General features: G+C 39.3%; 1 protein-coding gene across 1 annotated transcript in view; it reads left to right on the top strand.

Moving 5' to 3' along the window:
• Positions 1–22,221, top strand: part of MOCOS (molybdenum cofactor sulfurase) — a 136,689-nt gene that overhangs the window by 38,678 nt on the left and 75,790 nt on the right. The gene's annotated exons all lie outside the window — the stretch shown is intronic.

Below are 22,221 nucleotides of genomic sequence, written 5' to 3'. Positions count from 1 at the left end.
CTGCTGTGTGGGGGGACCAGGTAACTTGACCTGGTACAGAAAAGCCATTTGGTAATACAGATCAAGAGAGAAACCAAAAAAGAGAGTTTAGAATTCACCCAGAAGCTTTTTGTTAAATTTCCTAATATAGTCCCACTGTGCAGGTAGCTATGTTCAAACAGTGAACTTTCCAGACTATGGCTTTTCACAGCAGTGTATTTATGTCTCTGCTTTGACACACTTTAGTGGAAAGCAGCATTATATTACTGGGTTAGTTGTCTTTTTTTGTAAATTTTGTTCTCCATTTGATGTAACATAGCACTGTAATTCTTATGGAAATTCCCAGAAAACACATGGTTGTGAAATTGTGGTGCAGTTCCTGCCTCTTGAGGTGCCAAGTGAAAGGAGAAGAGACAACAGTGACAGGCTGCAACAAGGGAAATTCTGACCGGGCATAAGGAAATAATTTTTCAGGAGGAGGTTAGTCAAACTCTGGAGCAAGTGCCTAGAGAGGCTGTCAAATTGCCATCCTTGGAGATGTTCAGAATTTGCCTGGGCTTGGCCCTGAACAATCTGATCTAGCTTTAAAGTTACCGCTGCTTTGAGCTAGAGGTTGAACTGGACGACCTCAGGAGGTCAAACCTAAATGAGTCTGTGATTCTCTAAGTACTGAAGGCTAATGCCTCCCTCCAGGCAGAGGATATTATAGTGCAGGCTGGGGCATATTGAGCTGTGAAGAGTGTAAGACAGACCTTTCCAATTATTGCTTAGGGCATATTTGTGCAGTAGAATGAGTCTGTGGCTATGTGCAGAGCTAACTACATTTGAGATTTATAAACAAGCTCACAGCCTGCCATCTTGATCTTGCCTGTGGTTTATAGAATTGAAATTCTCCAGCCACACTAACTTTGGGAAGTGAGTGCAAATATGGGAGAGGTCTCTTCACAGTGGACTTCTCTGTGGAGATAATTTCAGTGGCACATTTATTACCATGCCTTCATCTCCCCAAGCAAAGGGCAGGTAGCCTGGAATAAGAGGCCAGCGCAGGCTTTCTACCTTGCTAGGGAGTCTCATGACCTTGAAGCTCTTTTCAGTGACTCCCACTGTTTGAGTATCTTTGAAGCCCTTAACATAGAGCTAATGCTAAAGTCCTAAATAAAACTTTGAGCTCATCTTCAAGCCAGAAGCTTTATGTGAAGGGTGACACTCATGCTCCTTATTGACTCTGGGATAGCCTGCTGCTATCATTATTCTCAATGCACATCCTCTCTGTGATTGCTGCCACAGGTCACTGATTTTTCTGAAAGCTGCAGGAGATGACACCTGGCAAGAGAAGCTTGCACCTCTGGCTGTGCAGGAAGCTTGACCATGGCATGCTTCCACATGTGGAATGTGCCTGGTTAACAAAATATGTTCCTGAAATATGTGTCTTGTGCTGATGTATGCACTCATTTAATGTATAATGTCTGGACCTCCATTCTCCAGTGCACCCTTCAATTTCCTATAAAAAAGCATGAGTGCATCATGATGTAAAAGAGACCCAAGTCCAGAGAAACACTGCCTATTTTCAGGCTGGTATAATTTCTGCTAGTGTCTAGAGGTTTATTGTCAGGATTCATCTGAAGGATTCCAGTTTCTTCTTCCTCGCAGAGCAAGACTTCTGTGAGGAGTATTCTGTTAGATGCTCGAGGTCTTGCTCTTGTGGAAATCAATAGCAGAGTTTTCATCCACTTCAATAGGAGTCTGGCTGAGCCCCAACAAGTAAGGAAGTTTTGCTTTATGATGCTCCGCATGGAAACCAAGGATCAGAAACCTTTAGTATATGTTCTTGTACTATAAAATGCTTCAGAAGAATGTGCAATCTTAAACAAAGATATTCCCTTGTAAAGAGGGCTAACTGCTTTGGTTTAATGTGTGGGAGCACTGCCTGCCATAATAGGATAGTTGATGATAGCATCTCCTCCACTGCATTTCTCATCTATCTAAACCTCCTATTGGTACCTATTTCAGCTGAACGAATCTAATACTAGACTGAGGGGAATACTTAGCCCTGAACATGAATAAAGTGGAAAGAAGTGGATAAAAGAGTAGAATAGAGGCATGAATAAATAGTATGTTGAGACCTTTCAGTCTTTATTATTGCTTTTGATGTCTTCTGACTTATAGCAATGATGAAAATCTAAGGCACCTGAAGTGACTTGGAATAAGCTGTCAAAGGGGTTCTCCATAAAGTTATGGGGGGAGTGGGTGAGTTTGCCTTGATTTGGGGCCTAATTCATTTATTGCTTATGGAGGGTTAGTTGTTTGAAAACGTTTTAATGTTTGGCATGAGGTAATAACTTTTTATTTTCAACATCTGACAAACTTTTTTTTCTTTAACTCTCATAAACACCAAGCCTAACTGATTCAAGTAGGAAAGCACATGCATTCATAGTACTTTGAAGGGAATACGATGAATTGTTATACTTGCTCATTAAAAAAATGCATTTTATTATATGATAACCATATTTTTAATTGGTATGCTTGAATAAAATAATTAAAAGGCTTTTTATGGGATTCTCTATAAATTGAGAAAAGCTGTGGACTCCCACATTTCAGATGCTGGAACACTTTTGTAGATGTGGTGAGAAATGGACAGACTGGATCAATGGGACAAGGCCAATTGCATGGGATTCAACAAGGCCAAGTGCCAGGTCCTGCACCTGGGTCACAGCAACCGCATGCAACTCTACAGGCTTGAGGAAGAGTGGCTGGAAAGCTGCCAGGCAGAAAAGGACCTGGGGGTGTTGGTCGACAACCAGCTGAACATGAGCCAGCAGTGTGCCCAGGTGGCCAAGAAGGCCAATGGCATCCTGTCCTACATCAGGGATAGCATGGCCAGCAGGAGCAGGGAAGTGATTGTGCCCCTGTACTCAGCACTGGTGAGGCCGCACCTTGAGTACTCTGTTCAGTTTTGGGCCTCGCACTACAGCGACATTGAGGCCTTGGAGCGTGTCCAGAGAAGGTCAACAAAGCTGGTGAAGGATCTGGAGCACAAGTCTTACGGGGAGCGGCTGAGGGAGCTGGGATTGTTTAGCTTGGAGAAAAGGAGACTGAAGGAAGACCTTATTGCTCTCTACAGTTATCTGAAAGGAGGGTGTAGCGAGGTGGGGGTTGATCTCTTCTCCCTGGTAGCTAGTGATAGGACAAGGGGTAATGGCCTCAAGTTGCTCCAGGGGAGGATTAGATTGGCTATTAGGAGGAATTTCTTCACTGAAAGGGTTGTCAAGCACAGGCTGCCCAGGGAAGTGGTGGAGTCACCTTCCATGGAGGTATTTAAAAGATGGGTAGATGTGGTGCTTAAGGACACAGTTAGTGGTGGAATTGGTAGTGCTAAGTTTATGGCTACACTTGATGATCTTAAAAGTCTTTTACAACCTAAATGATTCTAATATTCTAAGTTTAGTAAATTTGCCAGAGCAATAGCATCTGTTGTCTGGTGTATAACATCTTTATTGCATTAGCTTCACAGAAATATTTTTAGTAATTTTTGCAGAGTATTTTCATTGACATATATTAACTGCTATAATAACCTTTTTTTCTGATGTCTCTTATTGCATAGCTTGGATTTCACTTGACGGCAAGCTTTGCTTTTTGCAGCTGAAAATTGCTATGTAAAAAATGTGGATGTAGCTTCAAATTTTAACATTTATAATCCTTTCATAAAAAAGGGAAAATAAAAATGTAGGAATATATCTATTTTCAATTTTAAAATGTAGTTTTTCCACAGTACTAAAATGTAGAAAGGTAAAGAGAGATAAGAAAATATGTTGGCTGAAAGAGTAAATGAGAAGAAATGTATACTGAGGAGGAAGTTGAAAAATGAAATAAAAAATGGTTTTGACAAATATATGAATTTTAAAACTTCTGCACTGCTGGTGTAGCCTAGGCACTTTTGTGTTCTGTAGTCAAATTCTGGAGTGCCACGCTGAAAAACTGAAGTGCCAGCACTGCCTCTTTACATCTACAAGAGACCAGAATAACTTACAGGAATCCACAGTGGAAGAAGAAATAGAATTCTGTAAAGTTTTTTAATCACCACATGATCCATGAATTTTCTGCAAAGTCAGGCTAGTCCTGCACCCTTATCTGTGACCCCAGATGAACTAAGCTTGTGTTCCAGTTAAGTAGGAAATTTCAACATCTCCCTGCATGGTAAAATTTATGAGATTTTGCTTACAAGTATGTTCATATAAGTACAGAAATTTCTGTGTGATATGTTTCTTGATTAGAATTTAATCATACAGAAGATAAATCAAACAAGCACCGTGCAAAGGTGGTAATAGAACATGGTACAGCTGTGGTCACATTTGGTTTTTTCCCATTGTGAAATGCATTTTGTGTGCCCACTTATCAAAGCTAATGTGATGGGTGACTGCAGTGCTCCAGCTTCCTCAGCCCCATCACCATTCCTGGTGGCCCATCTGTGTTGGCTGTGAGACCAAGGCTGCCCAGGGGCCTGCAGTGTAGCACCACAACCTGTCAAAGTGGTACATGCTGTCCAAAGCAGTATGGTTACCTTTCCAAATATTTAACTATCCAATTCCTATAGGCATTGAATATATCTGTTTCTGGTATGACTGATACAACAAGAGGTTCAGTGCCCTGCAAATGCCATTTTCCCATCACCATTCTTTTTTCCCCTGCACATCATTGAGAATATTGAAGTTTTGCAGGTTATTTAATTCCTATCAAAGGTCCACTGTTCCTTTTGAACACAGATTATTGGCATTTGTGTGCATGCAACAAAGCCGTGCCTGCTGCAGAAACACTCCATAATCCAGAAAGACTGCAGATTTGTTTTAAGCCACTTTATGCATATTTCTTCCACTTTGAGTGTCAGAGTTTTCAGTGGCAAAATGCACTGTCAGATATGAACCACTTCTGAATCTCCCTTTGCTGTAGCTCCTGGAGTACTGGCTTTGTACTCCCCCAACACGAGCAGTGATTCTCATTCTGAGTTGGAAATAGACTGAAGTAGAAACAAGCAACATAAACAAAGTATTGTTTTTATTAATCATGTCCTTCTGTGTAATGAAAGCACTACTAAAGACCTTTTGGGATGTAGTGTAGCTGGATTGTACCAGTGTAATTATTGAAGATGGGGAGAGAGATCACTTATGAAAGGTAAATCACAGTTTTGATGTTAGGCACTGTCGTGAAAAATAGAGCTCTGTTTCCAAGTCTGATATCATCTGACTAAATACTCAACCTATCTTAACTTCTGTTTAACAACAAGGCATATTTCATACCAGAGCTACATCATGATGTGTCTGTGTGTGTATGTAAGCCATTTTCAGAGGTCTTGCATTTTTATGATTTTTAAAGTTAACCTTTAACTGGTATGTGTTTTTATTAGTAAATTTTCATCAGTTTTACAAATGATACTAAGGTACATAATTTACGATTATGTTAGAAAGAGTATCTTGGTTATAATGTCTCTTCAGAAAACATTAATTTTCTTCACAAGAAAATATATTATGTACTGGAAGAAATTTTACAAAGGAGACTGTCCTAAGGATGATGAATTGAAACTCCTTTTTTAAATTCACTGGATGCTCAATTAGACATTGGCAAGTAAAGGTTGTGTCTGCTTTCATAAAGGCAATTATACCACACAACAGCCAAAGCAAAGTACAGTGCAGGATGCTAAATGGTGAGGCTTACTTTGATTTTTAACTTGATCTTTGGGACATTTGAGTTGTGGTTTGCCCTGTTATAATTTTTACCATCCTCTGGTACATCAAGGAATGGTCGCAGCCAGTGATGGGATGTTGGGCAGCCTGAGTGTAGTAGCTTTGTGCAGGTTCTCATGTGTGTTGTGTTTAGCCACTTGGGGTTATGCATGTCAACCAGTTTAGGGCCAGGAAAGAATTTTCTCCTCAGTCACATTGGCAGGGATTACTGGGATTTCTTCTCCTGGGTGGAGTTTGTGACTGCATCCTGCTGTTGTCTGGGCACGTCACCTAAACTTGGAGCATGTGTGATGCTTGTGAATTGTACTGCTGTCATCCTTGGTGCTCCTTTTATTCATAATTGTAATGGATTTGGGGTTTTTCTTTTAGAAATCATAAGACTAAAGATGTTTATGAAATTCTTTATTTTAGGGGGAAATTCTTCCCTTGGTTTAAGAGAGAGAATGAATCGTTGATGAAATTTTTACTTTCTCTATTCCAACCATTTGCTACAAGTTTAACGGTAATGTAAAAGAAACCTGGGCAATTTGTACTAATCTCCTCACCTTACTGCTCATAATTAACACCTTCTCCAACTGTACTTGAAAGAGAGTTATGCATTAGGGGTTTTTTTCTGAGAAAAAAAGTTTGACAAGTTGACAGCAGGGAGAAGAGATGATCCATCCACACTCTACATACAAAAATATGAATACACTGAAGAGAGGACTTTTTAAATGCTGGCATCAGAAAGAAAAGTTTGACTTCTAAATATGAAGGGAATGCATAAGAGCTTAAAATCCGAAGGTATTCTGATTCCTAGATAATGACGCTACTGGTATGTCAGAAGACAAGTATCTCTCCTTTCCTTTCATGCATAGTAAGGTGACTGTTACTAAATTTCTGTCCCAAGATAAACTTGATTTAGAGAACAAACTAGAAAGTTGTGATTTTTTACTGCAAGCAGTTCTTGCTGTTTTTCTTCACTCTCTTTTGTGACTTGACTAATGCAAACTAGACATCATTTGTACCATTGAAAGCAGAGCAGAACAGCTAGAGCATGATTTGAGAAGCTTTGAAAAAGTGAGTTGCCAGAAGAAATCCTGTCACAGCTGCTTTTGCAGACTTTAATCTCCATATAAGGTTTCTTTCTGGAAATAAAACCTGCTTTTATGTTTTGTGGGTTTTTAATATGCATTTGCTAATGTTGGTGTGAATTGCATTCACAAACTGCCTAATCTGTGAAGAGGCCTAGGAAAGGACCAAAAATGTCAGTCATTCCTCAGACCTGTAGAGATAACACAGGAAGAGGTAGTACCACACATAAATGTCTTGGATGTTTTTGCATAATACTGCTAGAGAGAAAAATATGCTTCTTAGAAACTAAAAGAAGGGGAAAATGTCTTTATTATAAGCTGAGCTGATCAAGAAAAAGTGCAGCACAGCTGACAGAAAATATACTCTTAGCAAGACTTCTGTGGTGAAGCCATTTGATGGCATCCAGTGTGATTACAGGGGAGAGATTTGCGGCGGAACCATTTCACACTTGAAACAGTTCTAGGAAGAGGAAGCTAGGGCTCTAATAACTGGGGGATCACCTCAGGTGCTCTTGCATTGGCTGTGGCTTGCTGAGGCAAGAAATGGCAGGAGACATCTGCATCCAACACTGACAGGCTTCTCACTCATCCATTGATAACTCTTGAGGTTTGCAGTTACTGAGAATTTCTCCTTTGGCAGGGCTGTGAACATTGCAGGTCTCAAATGTTAAAGGTTAGAAGGAGAAACTTGAGATTTTGTTATGGGGGACTTTATGCATTTTTCACATGAAAGTGGAAAGTCACTGCTCTTGCTTTTCTCACCGAGGAAGCCTTAACCCCTCTCTGTTGGCAGCAGCAGAGTGTCTTGTATGCCAGTTTGTGCAGCTTGTGCCAGCCTTTCCTCTTTCATCCTTCTTTGTGTGTCTCATTTAGTCCCTTGATGAAGAAGAGATTAGTTACAAGTATTAGATGTTACGCTTCCATGTTGTAGATCGGGAATTAATTCCGAAGTTATTTGAACCTGCAATAATTATGATCACATTATGTGCTTTGCTTTTTGGAATGATTTATACACATTCATCTAACTGTTGATTAAATTATTACAGGGAAAAAAACCAAGCACAAATAAACAAACAAAAAAACACCCCTAAACCAACCATACATAGGGAAGAAATAGGAGGAACAGCATTCGCATGGGGAATGTGACAGCTGACAAACATATCAGTATCTTCAGTTGTTTTAAGTTGTGTGTGACAATGTTGACTTCACTAAAGCCAGCAAAAGTGGCAAGGAGTCAGAACTACTGTTCTGGATACTGAGGAGCAGCAAAGTGCACCCCTAACACTGGTCATTCCCAAATACAGGATTTAAGGAAGGAATATAGTCATTAGTTGTACATTCTTGTCTGTTTTTTGTCTTTACTAGTCCTTTTTGTCCAACCCTGACTGGTAACATAAGAATGTGGATGTCCTCATTGAGCTGGTGTAGCCGTAAATCAGAGTTGTTAATGAGCTGATAAGAGTGGAATTCGTTGGTGTGTTAGTTATTCACCCACCAGTGGGTGGTGATCTAACAGGAATGATAAAATCTTTAGTCTGCTCTCTTCCTGTCACTAAAATGAGGAGAGGTATACAGTAGTACACAACCAGGAAAGCAAGATGGGAGAATATTTAATAAAATGCAGTGATTAAAATGTTTCTATATCTATTCATTTAGTTCATAATAAATCACTGTGTTCCTAACCAAAGAGACTGACTTTCTTTTTTGCAGTAGTACAGCAAATAACTAAGCAATCAGTATATTTTTTTTATTACATTGTATGTGAATCCTGTTTATCTCTGACTTAAACTGTGGAGCCTCATTCCTGTTCAGATCATCCATTGAACAAGGTTTTACAATTTGAACACCAACTCTACAGTCTAAGGGAGCTTAGATGTTAACTTAGTATGGTATAAGACAATAGTTTTATGTAACTTTCCTACTAATGATCTCTTTGAACTAGAAACCTGAGCTGTCAAATTAGTTAAGGTGGAAGTAGCATTTTGGGTTTTTTACCTTCCTTTAGATGTGTGGCTTTTGTTAGGCAGGGCAGGGCATTTCTTGTGGTTGAAAAAAACCGGTAAAGCAAAACAGGGTTGCACCGGAAGAACCTTGAGGAGTGTGAAGGCTCAGCATGAGTTTTTCTATTTGGGAAACCTTCATCTGTCTATTATACTGTGAGTGATTTCTGATTTGCAACATATATTTCATGCTTCAAATCCAAGCTTATTCAGGTAGATGCTGCTCACAATCTGAGAGCAAAGAAACTATCTTTCAAAGACAAAAAAAATTCTGTCTCCAGGGTGAGAATGTCCATTCAAAGAGATATCTTATGTAAACTGTGTGTATGTGCAGCTGACTTCAGAAGTCTGATCGTTTTCATTTTCAAATGACTGGTTAAAGTGGATTAGAAGGAAAGCAAGCTCAGTTGGTTCTTTTGCATCAGAAGAAACCATTGTTGGGACTGTCATTAATTTATTAGGAGAGATATGCTCAACTGAGCACATTTGCTAATGGCTGTAGATGGAATTAAAACAACTAAAGAATCAGTATTACAAAATGAGCAAGTAGTTGAGGCACTCCTGTGCAACTGTCTGAAAGTACAGCCAAGCACATACAATGTATTTGGAAGGCAAGTTTGAAGGAGTGGTGGGGCCTACTTTTTTAAATGTAGATGCAGAATCTGTTCCCAGTTCTGCCTGAGGTAGCATTGTGAAATCTGTCACTTTCAGTAAATAAAGTGGGAGAAGTTGTTGTAGCCTTCATCAAGAGAGATTGGGTATAAGATCCAACTCTCCGATAAAGTCTGTAGGAATAGTAACAGCAGTGATGAAACTCTGATCCACTGGTTCCTAAACCAATCCAGCATCGCCTACACATGGCTAAAGGATATCTTAGAGAAGTGCTTTCTGTCCGTAATACCTTTCTCCCCAGATTATTTTCTGTGTCAGATGTAGTTAGGATCTGAAGGAATTCTCATTTTCCCTTCAAAGTTGTCATTGTCATTGCTAAGAGACAAAGGAACTATAAAGTCCTGTGGGACTATAGATTTCAAAGGAGAACAGAAGTGAAGGCTTTTGGACTTGGGTGCACAACTTCTGAAGACTTTTTGCTATCTAAATTGATTGATTATGTTAAGGCTCTTGTTATCCTTGGAATACCCTTTTAAAATGGGGAATAATAAAAATCTTGTGCAGTTGCATTCTTAAAACCTGCAGCAGAAATACTCAAGAATGATCTCTGTATAGTTCCAGCTAAAAAAACAGAAGTGAAAGAGAAAAGGAAAATAAAATTACACAGAAATGAATTCTGTTACATTTTAAACAGTGTAATATATTGTTAATGGTTGCCACATCTTGGTATACTAGCAAGGAAATAAAATGTTACCCTATGGATGGTAATTTCCTTGACTGATACGTGAACAGTTTTCTTACCAACATGCACCTGGAAAATGAACCTTGGCAGGGCAGTGAAATAAATTTATATGATTAGAGAAGTGACCAGTGTTTTGGCATTTGTGGAAGAAGGTCTGGCTGGCATTAGGAGTGTGCACTTTAGCCATCTCTCAGCAGACCTCAGGGTTCCATTCTAGTGTGCATTGCCTACTATGGCAAGGATTACCTTATTTCATTTATTACATTTTTAATTTCTTAGCTAACTGGATCCAGCTGTTTCAGCCCTTCATGCAACACAGAGATTTTATGCTAAATCCAAAGGGGCTAAATTAAAGCTAAAGGAAATTTGCATATTGTGTAAAACTCTACTTGTTCAGCAGATCCAGATTATATGGTGCTAATCACAAACACTAGGTAGAGTAAATCCTCTTGAAGTCACCCTGGGGTTAAGTCAAATGCTTTACGCTCTTTGACACATACCCATGAAATATGTAATCAAGTCTGTTTGACGTCCTTTCCTAATTACGTGTGTGTATTTTAAGCAGATGCTTTTCCAGCTTTTCTGTGCCTTTTGAGAACTTTTCTTCATTATTAATCAGAAAATCATGCTGTATGTTAACACCAAGTGCTAATTATGAGAAACTAATATTAGTTTCTTTGCTTAGAAGCTGTGCTTTTTCAAATAAGACCATTGCCAAATAACATGTAGATGTAAAGAATATGTAAGAACTTCTGAATGTTATCCATTGGAGCATAAATATTCTACCATGTACTGTGCTATTTCAGCCTGAAACTACAATTTATTGTTCCACATACTGATTTTTTAGTTTGAGAAGAAATATTAAGTAAAGAGTGTTTTCTGTTGGAAGTAGGAATGGACTGCTTGTTTTCACAAAGGTTAGAATTTAAATGATAAAAATATTTTTCCACCAAGACTCTACATTCATAACTTCTGTCTGGAATATTAATACATAAGCCTAGCATTTTGTAAATTATTCTTACTCAGTGAGATAATTTCAGGACACGAAATGAATGTTTACTTAACTTGGGAGTCACTAAGTTTTAAGTAAACCCCATTTTTATTGGAAATATGTAAGAATAATCTTCTGAAACTGCTGGTGTCCTAGTTGGTTTTACCCCTGCTCTTCAGCTGAAGGATGCAAACTGCCCGTTGTGTTTTCCTGGTTTGAAACTTAGAGTGTTCCCTTCCGTGTGTTTAGCAGAGACATCTACTGGCAAAATGTTAGCTAGCATTCTCTTCCTCAGTTCATACACCACCATTTCTTACACCTCTGAAGGGAGACCTGCTAATATAGAAATGAGTACTTGGAAGATTTTAGGTGCACTGGAGCATTAAAACTGTAATATGGGAAGAAGCATGAAGCAGTATATCAATATATATACAAAAAGGTACAAAATTAACAAAGGCAAAATAAAATTTTCCTGTTGTCTCACTAAAGTTACTTCCTGTTGAACTTCTACACTACTTTTAGTGTATAGCAGAGAAGAGGAAAGTAAAGGAGTTTACGGTCCATTGAAGATGAATAGGACTAATTGCAAATCACGTAATAATCATAGTTAGACCGCACTGATTTTGATTCACACAGAATCACAGAATCGCTCGGTTGGAAAAGACCTCTGAGATCATCACGTCCAACCGTTCCTGTCTACCCACTAAACCATATCCTTAAGTACCTCATCTACCCGCTTTTTAAATACATCCAGGGGTGGTGACTCCACCACCTCCCTGGGCAGCCTGTTCCAGCTTCTGACAACCCTCTCAGTAAAGAACTTCTTCCTTATCTCTAACCTGAACCTCCCTTGGCACAGCTTGGTGCCATTTCCCCTTGTTCTATCCTCCATCACCTGGGAGAAGAGACCAGCACCCACCTCTCTAGAATGGAAAGAAAGAAATTGCAGGATATAATCAGAAGAGCTATTCTGCCTACAGTGACTGTTTTCATGTCTAATGCTTACTCTACATTCACAGTTTATTTTTTCTATAAATGTCTGCCTCAGCTGCCACCTTTGCCGAGTTTCTAATGGCTCTCAATAGCACTGTTCTAGATACAGTTTCAGTGCTTGCGTGCAGGCTGCTCTAGGTGCAGTTCAAACATTTAGAAGCGGTCCGTGGTGGAATGATCGAACACCTGGTACTTGCACAGACGGAGATACCAACAAGTCCTCTTTAGGCTCAGGCCTTGAAGGAGCCCATGGGAGCCCACCCAGCAGCCCTGCCTCTTCCAGCTGTAGTCCAGCCTCTGTGCTCTTCTGGAAGGTACCTACGTTTCTTGGGATGGGCGTAGCCATGTGGAGGTGGAAAAGCAGAACTGAAAGAACACAGATGATTACGTTCCCTCAGGAAAACGTCATTAAATATTTAAAAATTAGTCTGCTTTTTTGGGTAACCTGTGGCTTCAAGAGACTAAGAAGCATCTCATCCACCTAGTTGGAGTGAGCATATTTTCTCACAATTTCAACTGGTGAAATATATTTTAAAAGTACCTATCTTCTAATGTTTGTTTTTCATTGAACAGTTGAATCAGTTTAAAAGAGATGAGTCCCATTTATAAGAGGCCTGTGATAACAGTGAAATTCTTCAGATTAGCTCTATTCAAGTAAAATGTCACCCTTCTATGAAGTAAATGTTCACTGAACCTATTGTGATCAGTTCATGTGGTACATTCCTAAAAGTATTCATTTTGTTTTACTCTAGATTTATGTGCATTTGTAATGGCCATTTCAGGACTGTAGTGCTTTCAAGTCTATGTGTGCACCTCAGCTGAACTCCAGATTTAAGTTCCACACATCTGCTCACCCATATCACATCCCCTGTTCCCCCTAATTTTCATGAAGAGAAGACTTCGCTGGGCAAAGACTCTCCACTTATGTGGTGCTTTAATTGCCAATATTGCAGTTCTATGACAGCTGGAAAAATATTTTTGTAAGTTTTTCCTCTGCTTCTCCTTTCTCCTCTCCTCCTTTCTCCTTTCTTTTTGCTTTTTATCTTTTTTACTTTAAAGAGCTTGCAAATATTTTGTTAAAGCATCTTACAAATTGTGCTCTACTATGCTTAATTTAATACAAAGTTTTGAAATTGGTTGGTTTAACTTGGTTGTTGCTTATGGTCTTTTAGCATGAGTGTATTGTCTCAAGTTGATGCTAAAATTTCCATTTTATTACTGTTCTGTCCAAGAGTTGCTACTTTTGGTATTTTATTCACGCTATTAATTGAAACCCCATGACAATAAAATTTCTGCCTAGTTTCTCCATTAAAGTATAAACTTCCAAATCAGTTTGAACTTTGGCTACCTTCCTACTGAATGCTTCATAAGATTTTAAGGCAGTCATAAAAATCAATTTATTTTGTAAGTATTAGGCTAATGTCAACGATATTCTCACAAGTATCAACAAAAAATGGTGCTGAGCAGTAAAAATTTTGCCATGAGATAGTACTTGAATAAAAGATACGTTTAGCTTTATAAATTGAGGGTACAGAGATGTAATAAAAACTTCTTGAGTTATCCAGTTCCTGAAAAATATTTGATACTCTTAAAAAAAAGACTGAATGAGCAGATTTCTAATTTCAATGAATTTTGACATTAATAGCACAAATCATGTGGATTTAGGGAGATAAGATCACCGACACAAATTTTCTCAGCTTAACTACATCAGTCAGAGGACTTTCATTTTATGCAGTAAAGACAGAAGGTCTGCTCAGTTATGTGCAGTTATTTCACTAAGCAAACTAGGTTGAGCTATCGTCACAGAGCTGGTGTGAACCCTCTCTATGTCAGAAGGATTTTGATACCATAACCACAATGGCAAAACCATTAAGGAATAAAAAGCTAATCGCTCCTAAGCATCTAGCAGCACAGTTCTATATTTCAGGCGTGATGTTCCAAGTTAATGTAAAATAGGGTGAAGATGCCACACTTCTGAGATGGCACCCCTTTTCTAACAACGTAAATAATTATAACACCATGCAAGGCAACCATTATTCGTGGTTCTATGGGAAGTCCTCACCCAGTATAAACTGTAATAGTTTGTTGATGTTGGTGGATAGTTGACACCATCTGCCCCTGAATCTTTGGCCAAGATCATGGAGATACCATTTGAAAAGCTGCCATTTATAGGTGGGTTTGAGAAATATCTTCAGAGTAGTGACCCCTAATAACTAAGCAGTTTCACTCCTTGGGCATGGCTAGGTGTTCACGCCATAAAAGAACGTCATCCCAGAAGTTAAAGAGCAAGGCTTGAGATCAGAATCGTGGCACTGGTTGTGTCTGTATAAATAAATTTTTGTACATTTTGGCTACACTCTAGAGTGGTATGATTTTCTTTCTAAACTGTATAAAGAAAAAATTGACTCTAGATGAGTGAGCAGATGACAGGGTAGGTTGGATGCTCACAGTTATGTTGTGTTTGAGCCTGTTATGAGACAGAGGAGGATGTCTGTTTTGAAAGGTTTCTTTTTCAGTATAGATCCTATAATCATAACAGTAGTTTATTTTCCTTCTTTTGACTATCCATGTTAAGCAGTGAAACTCAGCTTCTAACTAGTAGAGAGCCTGGGCCCAAGTGTAAGTTGTTTTCTTAAAGTATAACAAAAATTATGCTATGTGAGTGACTGAAAGCCACAGACATTTCAGACTGCTTGCAGGCACCTGTTTTTAATTTCTTACATTTATTTTTCCCTTTTTTCCTCTTCACATCTGTGGCAGTTTTTGTTGTTTTTTTGGAAACTAGGATCATCTTAGTTCATGGAGGTGTCTTCAACTATTTTTTCAACCTGCTTTCATTTAGAACAAGTATCATCAGATTTTTTTGTTGTAATTTTTTTCTTCTCCACTGTCTTTATTGATTTGTTATGAGAATAGCTACTTTTTATTTTTATTTTGAGATGAATAAGATGATCTAGAGGGACATGAAACTTAGTTAGATTTCACTTAGGCTCTGGTTCCGAAGATTTGCTAATTCACCAGCATCACTGCTGATTAAGTGAGTAAGAGATTTCTGTTTCCAGACGTCAACCCCAGAGGCTGGCCAGAGTTGATGCCTAGAGGCTGTGTAGTTGGTGTACCTAATTCTGACCTCTGGCAGTTTGCAGCCCAGCCTACTAACCTAAGTTTCATCTGCCTTTGCCTCCATAAAGAAAAACCATGAAATTATGTGGCTGAATACTCAGTATCACAGTCGTTGTTAGGGCTATGGCTGGTGATTACAGAGTTTGAAACTTCTGGCTTATAGCCTCTTTGATAGCCACTGTGTTGTGTAGTCTGACAGAAGCTTCTAATCAGAGACTTGAATTTTGTAAGAATATAATAAAAAAAAAGAGCCAGGTCCAAAGGTATTTGAGACATAAAATCTCCTATAATTTTATATTAAGATGATATGGGTGCAGAAGCTCCATGGTCTGTCTTGGAGAATAACATGGAAAATACTCAATTGCCACCCTGTAAATCAGTTGTTTTTTATAATCCAAAATGCGTAATGCGGTCCTGATTTCCTCATCACACAAGTACATCCACAGAATTGGAGGGTGCTCAGCAACGAGCAGCAGCACAAAAGAGTGTTCACATGAACAGAGACTAAAATAATCAATTGCATCCTTCAGGGACATGTCTCTGCTTATCAAATAAAAATGGATGTTTGTGTGGTTTAAAACCCTGCTTAGCAGAACACAAGATGTGTGTTTTCCCACATATGTTTGGTTTTGCAGTGTTTGCTGTGTGTAAAGCATTCCTGTGGTGCCCCCTGTTCCTGCTGCTCCACAGGGCTGTTGATATTCTTAGAAGCAAGTCACCAGGGGAATTAAACTGGTGTTCAACAAAGGGTGGGTAAAAAACAGGAAAAGAAACTGTGAGGACAATCCATTTGTTCCTATGCCACTTGATTCAATAAGAACATAAATATTCAAAGGATTTGGGGGCTGCAATCTGCTGTCGTACTGGCTAATTTACCATGTGTGCAACAGATCAATGAGGGAGCGCTGAGCTAGCCAGCGTGCACTGTTGATCTGGGCAGTCAAACTGCTGGGTACATCCAATTATTAAGGAAAACAATGAAGTTCAAACTCCAGAATATCTTTTTCTTGATGTGTGTGATTTATGTGGATGTTTGGATTGTGCTAGTTTAATTGTGAGAAACGTAATGCAAAGATAATAATTACCCAGTTAAATGGGTCGACATGTTTCTATTAATCATTCTCTTTAAATTATTAAGCCACTTACCCATCTTTAGCACCCATATGCACTACATGACTAGTGGACATTACATTAATAACGAATCTAAGAGGAACTTTTACCCTTTTCAAGAAGTATCAACTAAGCAAACTAGATAGCTCTGGGCATCCATCATAAAGTGATAATGCAAAAGGCTGAACTAGCCTTGCTGTTACTTGAGCAAGAATTCTCATTAAAGTGAGTAGGATTTGACGAAACTTGATGAGTTTTCTAGAGCAAGACATCACTTTTTCAGCACATTCTGACATTTTTGCTCCTATAAAGTACCATTTTTATATAGGTAACAATATTATGCACAGTTTGCAAGTCTGCTTTATCTTTTACATGGCAACAAGCTGAAATATAACGGATGATTTTCAGAATCGTGGTTCTGACAGGCCTCCAAATTGTTTCATTCTCCAACATGAAAGACATCGAGTCATGCTGTAAACATATGTATAACATAACGGGTTGTGAGAAGGGCTATGTGTGTGGCTGGCTTCCTGAGTTGTAGTTGGAGAGAGCTGGGGAGCAGCATCTGTTCCCAGCTAAACAGAGGATAAAAGGATCAAGGCAATGGCTGCATCCAGCACAGAAAATTATAGAATGGGAAAAGGGAAGGTGATATGCTAAAATAGTTATATTGCAAGCCCAGTTATATGGGAGTTATTCATGTACATCTCATAATGAGATTTTATATTTAGGTGAGTTGGATTTGCCAGGTCTGTATTGAGCTCATGGATAAAATGATTGTTTGCATTATGTTCCCATCCCACTAATTTATTTGTGTAAATAAAAAACCAGCAGATCTTCCCACTTATTTCTGTTCCAGTATGTGAGGCACTACTGGGAGGTGGTGTCTTGTGGGGGCCTATGTCTGCCACGTGCTGTCCTGGGATGGGGCTGAACCTGAGGCATTGGATCACAGCTGAGAAAGGTGTCCCTGGTGTTGTGTAGTTCCACAGCATCCTCTTCACACTCAGTGCAGGCACAATGAGTTCAGCAGAGCAGCCATGCTTGGGGAGTGAGGCTGTGTCTTCTCCTGGGTTTCCATTTCCACCATGACTTTGTGTTCATATTTTTCCCAAGTACAGAAAATGAGGGTTTCCTGCTAGTTTTTTAGAAACAGAATCAATGGGAGTTTCAGGACTGTATAACAAAGGAAAGGATATTCTCAAGTGCTGCCAAGTAGTCAGGGGGCAGGAAATACATCAGATATTCAGATTAGAAAACTGATGTTAAAAAGGGTAGAAGTAGAGACAGCATTTTTTCTTTAGTTGTAGTTTTTGTTGGGTTTTTCAGCAAATTCTACAGAAAAACTTGCTCTGATTTGCTGCTCATAAAATCTAAAAGCAGTGGGGGACACAATTAACAGATCGCTGCGATTTGTGAGGTGAGACAAGAGATGAATTTGACTCGTGGGTTTTAGTAGCCCAAAGATATTTTTATGTCATTCTCTCTTGTGCTTGTGATGTTTGATAATAGCTATACAGAATGAGATAAAGTGCAGTAAATTTTCTGTCAGTGCAGGAACTGCTAGAGGAAGTCTCTGGGAGAGAGCAGTATAACAGCACAGAAACAAAGGGCACACAATGATGCCAAGGGCAAATAACTCCAGTAGACAATTCAAGCGTGTGGTGTTCAGTATAAAGCATTGTAGGTAGAGCAGCTGCTGGATAGAATGAAGAGTATCAGGATGGGATCCAAATAAAGCCCAGAAATGAAATCTGTTACTATTTCTCTGTGGTCTTATTTACAACATAAAGTCGGATCATCAACTGATGTAAATCGGTTTATAGCCTAACAATATTAATGCAATTAGGACAGCTGAGCACCATTAGGAATCTGTCCACTGAAGTCTACACCCATCCCATAAACACAAGACTGAATTCCCATCGCTGTGTTAAGTTTGCCTGAGCACCATGTATTATCCAAATGGTGAGCAGTGACTAAGCAATGTCGTTTTTTAATGAATATTCAAATGTAGATACATAATTTTATTTCTGTCAGCTTTTTAATTTTCTAATGCTTTTTCAAGGTCTGTACTTTTGGGAGGGGGAGGGAGACATTTGCTCCTAAAGGAAAAAAAGGCACATTGCCATTTCATTTCTTAGTAGAGGTTAGTAATGCGATTACCAAAATGTGAATAACAATCAAATAATGTAGAGGCTTATTCCCTATGGATAGCAAAAATAAATTTCAGTCAAATGTTTCCAGCAGAAATCTCAAATTTGTCATGCAAAGTACTTCTCTGCATTCAAACATAATGTATTTATGTGAGTCAGAAACATCAAACATTAGGATAAATAGCCAGATTATAAGTACTGTCTGCTTATGAAATGATTGGAATAGAAGTGCAATTAATGAAACTGGCAGAATGGCTATGAAGCAGTGTTAATGCCTTGAGATTTAAAGAAAGCATCCATATCTGCTTTACAACATGAAGGGAGGAGACGCTAAGAGACTACTTCCCATTCTCCCCTGTTAACAACCTCTGACTACCTTTTCGTTCTTTGTGACTTGTATTTGTGTCAGAAGAGAATTAGGAGAAATTTTTACAAACTTCTCCTGGACTCACATTTAAAAGGGAACTGAAGCTTTGGAGACCAAGGGGAAGAAAATGAAAAAATGGGCAACATCATTGATGCTTTCCTTCTACCTCAAAGACAGTGTAACATTACATACTTCTAACCGTCTGCCCCCCGCCCCCAAAAAACCAAACAGGAGTAGGGAAGGATGGTATGGGCCTATGTCTGACAAAAATGCTGCTGTGAACTCCTTATCCCAATTTTCCCAACTCTATTGATCAGTCACAGATGTTCTCTAAGTTACTGTAGGTCTTACTTGTCCCCAGATGAGGTTGAGCAGTGGTAGCTTCTGTCTCCTCTTCACACTTTCTTTCTCTGCATCCTTAAAAGGGAATGTATATAACCTGAGATACCTGATAGGAGTGGCATAAAGCACATGAACTGGCAAGTTTTAATGATTGTGTGGGTCCTGTGTATTTCTGGTGATGAAAGCAGCATGTTTGGGAAAAATAATGGAAGTAAGCATCGACTGTGAGGTATATGAGCCCTCTCCATTGTTCTGTGTGCATGTGTTTCTTTACTAGGAGCGTTTTGTGGAGTTGTGCATCAGCAGTCTGTCATCAGTGCATTGCTCGCTGGATTTTGTCAGTTTTCGATGTCCATCAGCTAATGGTGATGGAATAAAACATTTAAATTCTGTAAGGATCTTGGAGGGCATGCCCAAGTAGAGGCTGCTGAGAGCAAAACCAGGTTCAGTTAGCAGTGTCTGATGGCAGCAGCTGACATTGCTTTTAAGCAGTGAGAAGTGCTGAGGTTCAGCTCCCCCTTGCCAGATCCCCAGAGACCACCTTTAGGGAGAATTTGTTGTGGCAGTATCTACTGCTTCTTTTTTTCTGGTGATTTTAATTTGTAGTATCTTAGTGTAACTTGACTGTAGCAGAAATCTTTGGATTTGTGCTTATTATGTTGCAGGTAAATTATAACACCCTGCTCCAAATAAATGTGGCAGTTTAATCCATTGTTCACATCTTAATTAATCCTGCTCAATGCCAAGTTACCACAATGCTTTGAATATGTTATTACTTATTTTGGTAAGTGAATATATAAATAATAAACCTCAGGTTGATTTTGGTGGGCTGGTGCAGGTGAAACCCAGGTCTGGATGACCTGTGCTTAGTACTGAGCTTAGGGCATATGAAAGTAAAAGAAGAAAGGTAAAAGTGGTATTAAGACTTGATTTGTCTGCTTTTCTTGTATATTACAAGATAATAGTTTTCATACTTCTTGCTAAATGCTGTTAAACTTTAACTAGTGAGATATGGGGTTTTTTACTAACTTTGGAAGTTTACAGGAATCAGAACAAACCAACAGGGTGGTTTTCTGAGTTATGTCCCTCAGAATGTAGTTGGTGATGGAGAGACACTTTATTAGGTCAGTGAGTTCAATCTCTTCAGCAAACGCGGCGACTACTTCCTTAATGCCTGTTTATAAAATATTGAGTGTATACTTGTCCATGGGCATGAACTGTGTGGGGTTTGGGGTTCTTTAATTTTCACTTCCCAGGAATTTTATAACTTTATATTTGTGATTCAAATCAGAATTACTTTGTAATATGTTGGAATTTTATATGTAAGAGGAATTCTGGTTTCTGATCAGCTGTGCAGAAAGTCTGCTTTCTCTTTAAAGAGACTGAATTTTATAATACAATAAAGAGAGTTGTAATCAAGTCTAGCTGCTCACACTTTATTAAAGCTGTTAGTCACTATGTCTGTATGAAAGAACAGTGAATATATCATTAGAAAACTAAACAAGCAGCATAAATAGGTAAGCCTTTCTGCCTCTTGCTTGTATCAGTGAATGAGTCTGTCATGTCTTTCCCAGACCCATGTAGGGACTAAATGCGTTGCTCAATGGAATGAAGACAAAGGGCTCTCCCAGCTCAAGGCTGAGGGCTTTCTGGCAAGTTTTTTCTGATGTCTAGGTGGAATTTCCTGTGTTTCAGTTTGGAGAAGAGTCTGGCTTCATCTTCTTTACACTCTCCCTTAGGGTATTTATACACATTGAGAAGACCCTTCTTGAGCCATCTCTTCTCTGAGCTAACAGTTCCAGCTCTCTCAGCCTCTCCTCATATTAGAGATGCTCCAGTCCCTTATTCATCTGTGTAGCCCTTTACTAGACTCACTCCAGTATGTCCGTAATCTCTTGTACCGGGGAACTCAGAACTGGACACAGAGCTCCAGATGTGGTCTCACCAGTGCTAAATAGAGGAGAAGGATCCTGTCCATAAGTGTAACACAGCCCAGGATATCATTTACTGTCTGCTACAAGGGCACAGTGCTGGCTTGTGGTCAGCTTGTTGTCCACTAGGACACCCAGATTCTTTTCCACAAAGCTGTTTTGCAGCCTGTCAGACCCTGACTTGTACTGAAGCCCAAGGTTACACCTGCCCAAATGCAGAACTTTGCATTTCTCTTTGTTGATCTTCTTGAGGTACCTCTTTCCAGTTTTCCAGCCTGTCAAGGTTCCTCTGGATGGCAGCACAATCACATGTTGCGTCATCTGCAAATTTGTCAAGTGTGCATGGTGTCCCATCATCTGGGTCATTAGTGAAGTTGTTAGACAGCAAAAGACTCAGTATCAGCACCTGGGGTATGCCACTAGTGACTAGCTTCCAGCTGGACTTTGTGCCACTGATCACAACCCTCCAAGCCTGGCAGTTAAGCCAGTTTTCAGTCCACCTCATTGTCTTATCTAACCCATACTTTGTCAGCTTGTCTGTGAGGATGCTATGGGTGACAGTGTCTTACTAAAACCTTTCTAAAGTCCAGATAAACAACATCCACTGTTCTCCCTGTATTTAACAAACCAGTCATCTAATTGAAGAAGGCTGTGAGGTTGGTTAAGCATGGTTTCCTCTTTGTAAATCCATATGACTATACCTGTTCACATTTTTGTCCTTCATGTTTTAGGAAATGCTTTCCAGACTCATTTGTGCTATGACCTTCCCAGGGACTTAGGTGAGGCTGACCAGCCTGTAATTCCTGGAGTCCTCCTTCTTGAAGATAGGAATGAAATTTGCTTTCCTCCAGTCTTTAGGCGCTTCTCCCAGTCACTATAATCTTTCAAAGATTATCAGAATTGTGAAAGTGACATCAACCAGCTCCCTCAGCACTCTTGAGTGCATCCTTTCAGGTCCCACTCACTGAATTCCTAATCGCTTCCCTGTATGCTCAGACCATGGCTCTGTACTTCTCCTGGGTCACCTGTCCCTGTTTCCATCTCTCTAGTTTACGTTTTAGTATAGTGAA

The sequence above is a fragment of the Mesitornis unicolor genome, unplaced genomic scaffold (genome assembly GCF_000695765.1).
Source record: "Mesitornis unicolor isolate BGI_N332 unplaced genomic scaffold, ASM69576v1 scaffold4961, whole genome shotgun sequence".
NCBI classification, from domain to species: Eukaryota; Metazoa; Chordata; class Aves; order Mesitornithiformes; family Mesitornithidae; genus Mesitornis; species Mesitornis unicolor.
This window is presented reverse-complemented; position numbering and strand designations above follow the sequence as displayed.